At 37.2% G+C, this 9,165-nt stretch overlaps 1 long non-coding RNA gene across 1 annotated transcript; it reads right to left on the bottom strand.

Moving 5' to 3' along the window:
* Positions 1-217: 217 nt before the first annotated feature.
* On the bottom strand, positions 218-7,991 carry LOC118166367. Its single transcript, XR_004750468.1, has 2 exons — positions 7,846-7,991; positions 218-951 (listed from the first exon to the last, which is right to left on the bottom strand). It is a non-coding gene; the product is annotated as an uncharacterized LOC118166367 (long non-coding RNA).
* Positions 7,992-9,165: the final 1,174 nt, after the last annotated feature.

Genomic DNA, 9,165 nt, shown 5'->3' with positions numbered 1-9,165 from the left:
CTCAGCAGCAGGCTTTGATGTGACTTTGGATGCATTATTTCCTCTGTTCTCTCATGTCCTGTCTGCAATGACACAATTACAATTCTTCCTCTGTTTAATTCTCATTCACACAGCTAATGAGCAATGGCTTCTTGCTTTCAACGAATATTAGAGCAGGGGTTTGGTCTTACTTGTGACCCAAGCTTCCATTATTAGGTAGTAAAAGGTAAAATCTTTATCACATGTGCTTTGCTTTATTTTTTTTTTCTATGTACTTCAAATTTTCCAAATGGTACCAGAGGAAATTGTGAGAGTATCAGTTGGTTAGTAACCCTTAAATATCAAGGGCTATGATGAATTCTCTCCTATTATGTAATTTAAAGTATTCTGAATTTGCTCAGAAGGGTCTGATACCCTTCATTTTTTTTGCAAAACTGAGGCCAGGAGCTTATGGTGGTGCCTTTGATATCTGTGCCATATGAAATACCATGCATGGCAACACCAGAAGCTGGATGAAGAAGGCTTACTTAGCTGTGGTTGTACACGAAAGCTTCCATAAATAAGGGCTCGTTTGCATGCAACAGCAAGTTTTGCTATTTTAATCCACTTAGCTACCCTCAACATCAGAGCTCTGAGGGTAAACAGCAACTAGAGATGAGGTGGCACTGTTCAAGAGGCATGCAAAACCCCTAGTACGTTGCACCCAAAGCCTTGTTGAAGGAGTATTATTAAGGTTCCTAATTCAAGCACTTAAAATTTAGTAAATGCCTCCCCCTTGTGCATGTGCATTAGGATACAGCTTGTATTGTGTGTTCTCATGCTGTTTTGTAGGATCGGTGTCTCACTCCTTTCTCAGGAATGAGTAATTTCATCTGGGTTTAACAGTTTTTTTTTTTTTTTTTTTTTTTTTTTTTTTTTTTTTTTTTTAGGAGGCCGTGGCTGCTGGTCTTGTGTTTCTGTTGTTGTAAAACTCTGAAAGACAGCAACGACTGGTTTAGGGGTTGCAGAAGGCAAAGGGAGGATATCAAACATATCTTTCTAATCTTGCAGGTTTTTAGGTGCCCTGAGTCTTCCTGGATGGTTTGAAGGTTAGGAGCTGACTATGAGTTTTTAAAAACATGGAGGGGAAGAAAAAGAGCAAATCTCAATTTCAGGATCTGGGTATTTGTACCTGTTCTTATTTGGAATAGCCTTTATCAGAAGGATACCAGAAATACCTATAGAAAGTCCTTGAAAGCAAACAACATGACTTCTGGAATAACAGCCAGAGTTCTAGAATCCCATAAGTATCTTTAATGACAGTGAATGCTCAAAGTAAGTGTGTTATGGAGACAGATCTCAGCCTGGCAAACTCATCAGAGCTCTCCTGGATCAACAGTGAATACCTGTGTTTTCAGGGACAGCTGAATACAATAAATACTTGGTGTTTCAAAAGGGAAGAAAAACAAAACAAAACAAAACACCTTGTGTTTCTGCAGAAAGTGTGGTTAACTCATAACAGTCCTTTAAAATACACAAACATCTAGTAAGAGCTGAGATGGCTTAAGAGTTTCTCACCACGCTTTAGTTAGAAGAAAGGCTGCCTAGTAAAGCACAACTGTTCCTCACTAGCTGTATTTATATGTGGCCCATAAGTCAGCCCTCTGTTAAATCCCCTGGTCTGGTCCGTTTTCCTTCTTCAGTTTTTGTTCTTATAGTTAATGAGTGGTATCAGAACTGTTTTCCATTTGCAGAGGACTTTGAAAGGAAAGCTGTATGGGCTATGACTACAGCAATAATTGCATAGTTTTACATTTAGGGGAGCTTCCAAGACTTGGAAATGCTTTAAAACAGTCCATAGGCATCTTCAGCTTGCTCAGCCTCTCACAGTGTTTGGGATTCCTGGCTTAAATTTCTGGATCCATCCAATCTCTGGTGCTAGGTGATATTTAACTGCAGGCATGTTTAGCGCTTCTTAACGCAGCCAAATATCTGAAGTAAGCCAGGAAAATAGTGTGCTGTTTCTTCTACAGTGACCGCAAGAGCTGTTCCTCATGGTCTCATCTGAGACGTACATGCTGTACATGCCTAGAGAGGATTGCTTTACCTCACTGAGCTTACCACTATCGTTGGCTGGTGTTGACTGGTGATTCAACTCAAATACTGAATTCTCCATACTGGTTTAAAAATTCTATCGTAGTTGATAAACTGGCTGCACTCATGTCCTGAATAACGTTACCATGTGGAAATGTGTGTTATTCTATATAGCATAAAATAAGCTTAGGAAACTTTAACACAAAACCATTGTTCAGGGGAAAATCCCACGACTTGCTGCATGATGCTGAAATTATACAACTGTTAGTTTTATATAGTCCCTTCCCTTATCTTTTTCAAGATAGAATTGTTGAAGCTACTGGCTCTGCCTTTTGAGCTCTGCCTTATGTTCACCATTTCTACTGTTAAATTTTGTATGAAAGGAAAAAAAATACCCATTGCGTGTTTTCGTAGGAATATTACTCCCATTCTCTTTAGCCAGACAATAAAAGAAAATGTATTTCGTGTCACAAATATTTTCAATAAAGAATATGTTTTGGTTATTTGCTTTTAGTTTCATATACTTTCATTTGACTAATATATGCTTGCAAAAGTTTAAGAATAAGTTGGAGATCTTCGGTTCTCAGGGTTGAAATTTCTTCATGCCTATTAGATAAATGATCTGAAACCTGGATGTGCTGATTGAAATTGATTCAGAAATATTGATGTACTTGTGGCAATACTTCTGTTTAGAGAATGTATATTGAAGTGTTAAAGATCATACATTTTAAAGACATTCCACATAACCTTGAAACACTTTTTTCTTGTATCTCAAAATGTCACCCCAGTCAAAATGAATATAATTTAAATTCCACAGTACTTAATGTCATTACATAAATAGGAACTTCCAAACATCATCAAGTTTATATTGATTCCATTTTTCTATGGATTAATGCAGTGAATGTAAAACTTTAAAAAAGAAATCTTTTTTTTTTTTTTTTTTTTTTTTTTTTTTTCCACTTACAGAGAGTCTGTCTTCATTAGCTTTGTGCTCAATGTGACACTAAGAATCAACATAGTTTCCTAGCTGCTTTGTATCGGCTGTTTGTTCTCATTGATATTTTTCACAAAAGATCGATTGAGAAGGGCAAGAGTTAAACAGTGGTACTGGCCTTTCAAAAATACAGGACAGACTTTAAACACATGCCCTTGAGCAGTTCTTACATGCACTGAATGCATGCTTTCCTTGAAGAAAAAACAGAAAATGTTAATGACTCTGTTCTGTATGTATGCATACTACATGATCACTTCTGGTGGTTTATCTCCATTTAAACATGAATTTTAACTTTATACCTTACCTATTAAATAATTTAGGGAAAAGAGCATTGATGAGGAACTCCATCTCTTACCCAGGTATCACAGAAAGCGTTGCTCTTGGGTCTTGTTTTGAGATAGGAGGAGCATCGTCAGGAAAGATGAGGTTTTGGATTCTCTTACATTCTTTTAAATAAGTATTTATGACATTCAAACTTCTGCTGTGGTAAACAGAGTATATGTTTCTGTGTATTCAAAGGGGGACTTTGTTCCTGTGACGCATCCTTGGGGGAGGGCAAGTAAGAGTCACCAACAGCTGTTCTTCTGTCTTTAGCATAGGGCTAAAATCTTGGATAAAGTCTTGGATAAAAAACATAATCACCCCATAAATCATTCCAGCTGGGGCTCAGTCCAGGTACAATAAGAAACCTGGAGACTTTCTCCTGACCTTTTGGAGTTTCAGATATGTATACATTTCTAATAATAATAAAAAACCTCATATAGGCTCTTGTCTGCTTAACATATAATTCATATTTCAATAGAGCCCAGAAGCACTAAAGTGTTGAAAGGGCTCTACTCTATCTTTCAAATAAATGGAATTGTCCTTTTTTCCCCCTCTAGGGTGAAAGCTCATTAATAATAACAATCAGCACTGAGATGTCATAGCTCACCTTGACTGAGCATAAGAAACTTTTCAGTTGTTTGAAGGTCTGTAAAAAATAATGCAAATTCATCAGAAAATTATTTTTCTAAGGACGCAAAAAAAAATTGTATTACTGTTCCCTTTGGATAAAATCTTTAAAGTATATAATATAAAATATGATCTTCCTGGATCATGCTGTAATTAGGTATCAAAATAATAAAAATGACTGAATATCACTCTTTTTGGGAACCTGTCATTTTTAGAACTTATAGCTAGAAGAACAGACTTTACAATCTTCTTAATCGTGGACTGCTAGCACCTTTAGCTTAGATGCTGCAAAATGCAGCTCTTCACTTCCTCTTAAATAAACATCTTGTTTAAACTGTTATCCCAAACTTTATACTTCTGAAAATGAAGGGAATTTTCACCCATTCAGCTGACCTATAGCTCTGATAGTAATTCCTTTTTTTTCTTGATTTTAAAAATGTCTCATGTTTCCTGTCACCCAATGTTTCCTGTTCTGGTTCCCATATATATGATTTCTGGAGCTAAAATGATCCATTTCAGTTGATTGACACTTAACACTAAAGAGATAAGTGATACGTTGCCTGCTTATAAACTTGAATAATGTCTCTTAGATGCCTGAATCCTATTTGGTAGGATCAAGCATTGTTTGTCCTTCCCATACGGCAATAGGACCTGATGCCAGTTTTTGTCATCTTATAAAGTAACATGAATATATTTGAAACTCTTACCTTAAAAACATGTTAAGACCTATCTTGTTGGGCAGTCAGTCATCTACCTTTTGGTTTTGTTCATAGTCTCTGTGTATGTTTTCTGAGATAGAATAATACAGATTTCTGATGAATCTTCATTGCACAATGAGGAAAACACTTTACCAGTTGGACGCTTTTGGATATAAGTAAAACCATTTGGTCTGTTTAAAGGATAGTAGTATTTAATTTTTCAATGTGAGCAAAAGGTTGTTATTACTATAGGAAAATATATTTTACACAATTAAAATTAATTTAATTGCAGGATTTTTTTTTCCCTGCATTTTCCTGTTTGCAAATACTGCATTGATTGATTTTTTTTTTTTTCGTTTACTTCAGCATAACAGAATATGGCGTTTCCCTACTAAATAAAACATGTCTACTGAAGTTTGTGAGATTGAAGTTATGTAAGGAATTCAGTAGCTGTACTTTCAACTCTTGTGAATTTTTGTAACTAACTTCTCATCACATGGTTGAAGGATAGGACTGAAGTAATCCTTCCTTCTTGGCAGTAAGCTGCCAGCATGTGTATCTTTTGAATGGACATCTTTCTTTCAGATGCAGTCTAGGATAGGCTGAAATGCTGTAATCATGCAGTGTCTGTCTGGTATTTTCAGGAGAACTGGTTTCAATCTAAATGACCTCGTGTGAGTCATGCAGTACATCACCTCTCTCCTGCCCTGGAGGCAAGGACAGGGAAATCTCTGTGACTGCTGTACAGGAAGGTCTTGGATCTCTGTAAATGGGTGAACAATGGCAACAGCTACATTATTTGATTAAAATGTTGGACAATTGCCCTATATGAAAAACTGCACAATAAGAATGGTCTAAATATGCACGTACAGTTGCTAAACAAGAAGATGTGTTAGGGAAAATTTGCGTTAAAATGCAACTCAAGTTATAATGTCAAGTTTTAGAAAATGCCCAAATCCTTTTGGTATCATTTGCATAAACATTATAATGTACCACTTAGAACCATAGAATTCTAAATTCTAAAACTATAGAATCCTAAATCCTAAAACAAAAGACTTTTTTTTTAGCCTTTCTGATATAATCTTGCCATAAAGTTGCTGTAGTGGGATATAGCTCATAGAAAAGCTATTTCCAAGATAAGAACTTGGTTCTTTTGGAATAAGATTATATTGCAGTTCAACATTTCCTTTGATACTGCAGTAACAATAAGATGTCTTGTCTCATTACATTGCTGACTTGATGCTTAATGTATTTTTTTTTTTTTTCCTTGTGGCAGAGAAACAACTTCAAAACCAAGTTTTTAGCTTAGTAAAAACAAAACAAAAAAACAATCCCTGTCCTGCTCCAAATTTCAGTAGGCATAACATTCACTGGACAATTATTTTTAAAGATCTATTGGAGGTGAATATGCTGGGCACCTGTGAACACAACCAATGTTTATTTCTGTCTCTAGTGTAGTTTTCCCAGTGTTATTTGTTAAAAGTAAATTTCTGGAGCAGACTCTTCGCATTGCTGTTCAGGGTGCTGATTATTTTAGACACTGGTCATTGCTGCTGCCCAAGTGAGATGTCTTGGAGAGCATCTGCCTCTTAAAATGCATATAACATTGTGGAGAGCTGCAGCAATTTTTTTGGTTCATTGTATTAAACCTTGATGAACCTGAGGGTTAAGTAAAAAAAAAAAATTGTGTGTCATGATCCATTGCAGCTTTCTCCAGTTCTTTAGCAGACTGTCCTCTGCTTTTCTGTCCTGGCACTGCTGGCAGTGGGGTTAACCTGTTCTGCGTACACTAGGTATGTGCTAGCAGAAGTTGGTCATTAGTGAAATAACATGTTTTGGGGGATTCAGAGCTAGCCACCTGCATCTTCAATATCAAATTGTGAGTAATATTGTAGTGATATGTGCCTAATAACAGCCATCTGCCGAAGCTTTATAAACATTAATGTTTGGCTTCCTTATGTATGGTGACTTCATTTCCTGAGAAATATTCTAGTACAAAGTGACTAAATGGGCCTGACTGCAGGAGGATGCTGCCACACAGGCTCCCCAAAGCCTGACCCTTGCAGAAACCCTCTTTGCTAACGCAGATGAGCATCACTTGCTGGATGGTGATCTGTGCCAACGCAGGCATGGGATGTTTCAGCCACGGGTACTTGATAGGGATTTTCTCATTCCTTGATCATTCCTGGAGATTGATATTGCAGCTTCCAGACTACCTGACCACCATACTTCCCAAATTACCTGACTTGTCACAGTGTGTGTTGAGGCTGTTCTGTCAGAGCTGACTCAGCTTGGTGTTGCAGCCTGCAGCCTCGGGTCAGTGTGGGGTCTGCTTCTATCAGAGCTTCCCACATACTAAGCCCCTGCTGCTGAGCTGGGATTTATTTCTTGGAGCACTCCAGCATCTTCAGCAGCTGAAAGAGATGGTTATCAATAATGCACATTAATGGTATTGTTAGCTAGGGTAAGGCTAGCCGGCATGTTCATTAAACAGCTCTGAGGTTTTCTAGGGCTCACTAAAACTTCCTTCAGATTAATAGTAGAAGTTGGAGCCTGAGGGGTCTTTCCTAGAGAGCACAATTGCTCTTTGTGAAGAACGTGAAGGTCATCAGATTCTGGAGGCCTGTTCCAAAGTTTCACAGCTTGTCAGGAATTTTTCCAAGGACTCCTAGGGGACTCCTCAGTTTGTGTTCACAAGTTTAGAGTATTACATCTCTTAATTAGACAAAAAAAAATAATCATTTTTCTTTTTAAGGACTTGTGAAATGTAAGTATCTCGAAGTATCACATCCTAAATACAACTAACTTGGAAACTTTTGCAGATTAATCTTCAGTCCAATTCCTTTTGTATTTTAATATGTTAAATTTTAAATATGTTCACAGTGGTATGGTTATTTTCTGTATTCTGTGTTTTCAAAATAGGAGCAGCTGTTTTCCATGTGGCTGAGGCTCATTACATGCTCTTCTCTCTCTGCTGGCTGAACTTGTCTATCAATGAAGAATCGGAATGAGGACGTTGAGATGTTTGTGGTGCCACAGACTATTTCTACCTCTTTTCCCTCTGTAACTATACTTTTATTCACATCAGTTATTTTGCTAGCTGCAACTGAATATTTCTGACAGTAGTGCAAATGGGCTCTTTTTGTTTACCTGCCATTGTCAGCCTTCAGGACATGTTTGGGAAGATGATGAAAACCCAGGGAACTTGTGCCAAAGAGACTTCTGAGTGAGGGTTCACAAGATCATGGAGTCTTATAGTCAAGGTTCCAAATTTTAGAAAACATTTACTGCTCTCCTACAAAAAAAAAAAAAAAAAAAAAAGAAGAAAGAAAAAAGGTAAAGCAAATATGTTGATTAAACAATGCTGTACTATTACAGTATGGTTACCAGCTCAGAGGGACAGTTAATCTTTGCTGTGCATTGCACCATGATTGTTCTGGGAGGATATTTATATGCCTGTAACTTTGTAGGATCTAAAATGAAGCTTCCTGTCTGTGGGTGCCATGATTATTGTTCCAGGACATCTGGGATGATTGAGAACAATTAATGAAATAAAAACAAGCAAACCCCCCAGAAACCCTGATAAGTCTGAGGTAGACTCCAGACCATTTACCATGACAGGATTTATGTCTTGCAAATTTTGCAAGTGTTTAGGGATAGATATAACATTTTTCACCAGAACAGTGCCTCTGCTTTTAATGAAATTACTTCCACTTATGTATGTGCATAAATATTTGCAAGATCTGAAGGTCTTGGGTACTGCATGTACAGCATAATACTTGCATCACCATCAGGCATCTTGTCTCCATATAAAGTTTCTGCTATAAAAACTGTCAAACAATATCTATAGTGTTTGCTTTGAGTGGGTTCCAGTTTCTGTTCTACCCTGAGTACAAGATTCCAATATCATGCAAGAGATGGTGGGGACTGCACAGCAAATTAGCACTTGAAATGCGGTGATTTGTAGGTCACTTTACCACCTAGCAGTCCTAAAAAAAAATAACTTGCTCTTTTTATGCTGTTTGTACCAAGGGATCCAAGCTGTGAAATGCATCTAATATAAAGTACACCTCTGAAAATCAAGTTCATCCTACCTGACCTTTTTCATAAGAGAGTTCTCGCTCTCTGAAAGTTTTCACAGAGCATTTGGCTTTGGAAGCCCCAAGGAAGAGTAAGTAAACCTAATCTGCTATATTTTATGTTATGAGGAGATACAAGAGAAAGTGTCTGTTGCTTTATTTTTGGATATGGAGAGACAGGTGTGATAAAATCAGTTGATAGAGAAGTTATGTATCTATAAAAAGGTTCTTTCCAGCTTTATATACATACCTGTTAACTAAGATATTCCAATCATGATTAGTTTCTTTGGTGCCTGTGGTTTGTGAAACCCAGTTTTATTTTCCCAGACTTCTGCACCCTGGTTTTGACTTTCCAGGTCCTGAGTCTGGGATGCTATGAATTCAGATTGGC

This window comes from Oxyura jamaicensis, chromosome 4 (assembly GCF_011077185.1).
Source record: "Oxyura jamaicensis isolate SHBP4307 breed ruddy duck chromosome 4, BPBGC_Ojam_1.0, whole genome shotgun sequence".
Classification (NCBI taxonomy): Eukaryota; Metazoa; Chordata; class Aves; order Anseriformes; family Anatidae; genus Oxyura; species Oxyura jamaicensis.
Note: the sequence above shows the minus strand (reverse complement) of the source record. Positions and strands in the feature narration are given on the sequence as shown.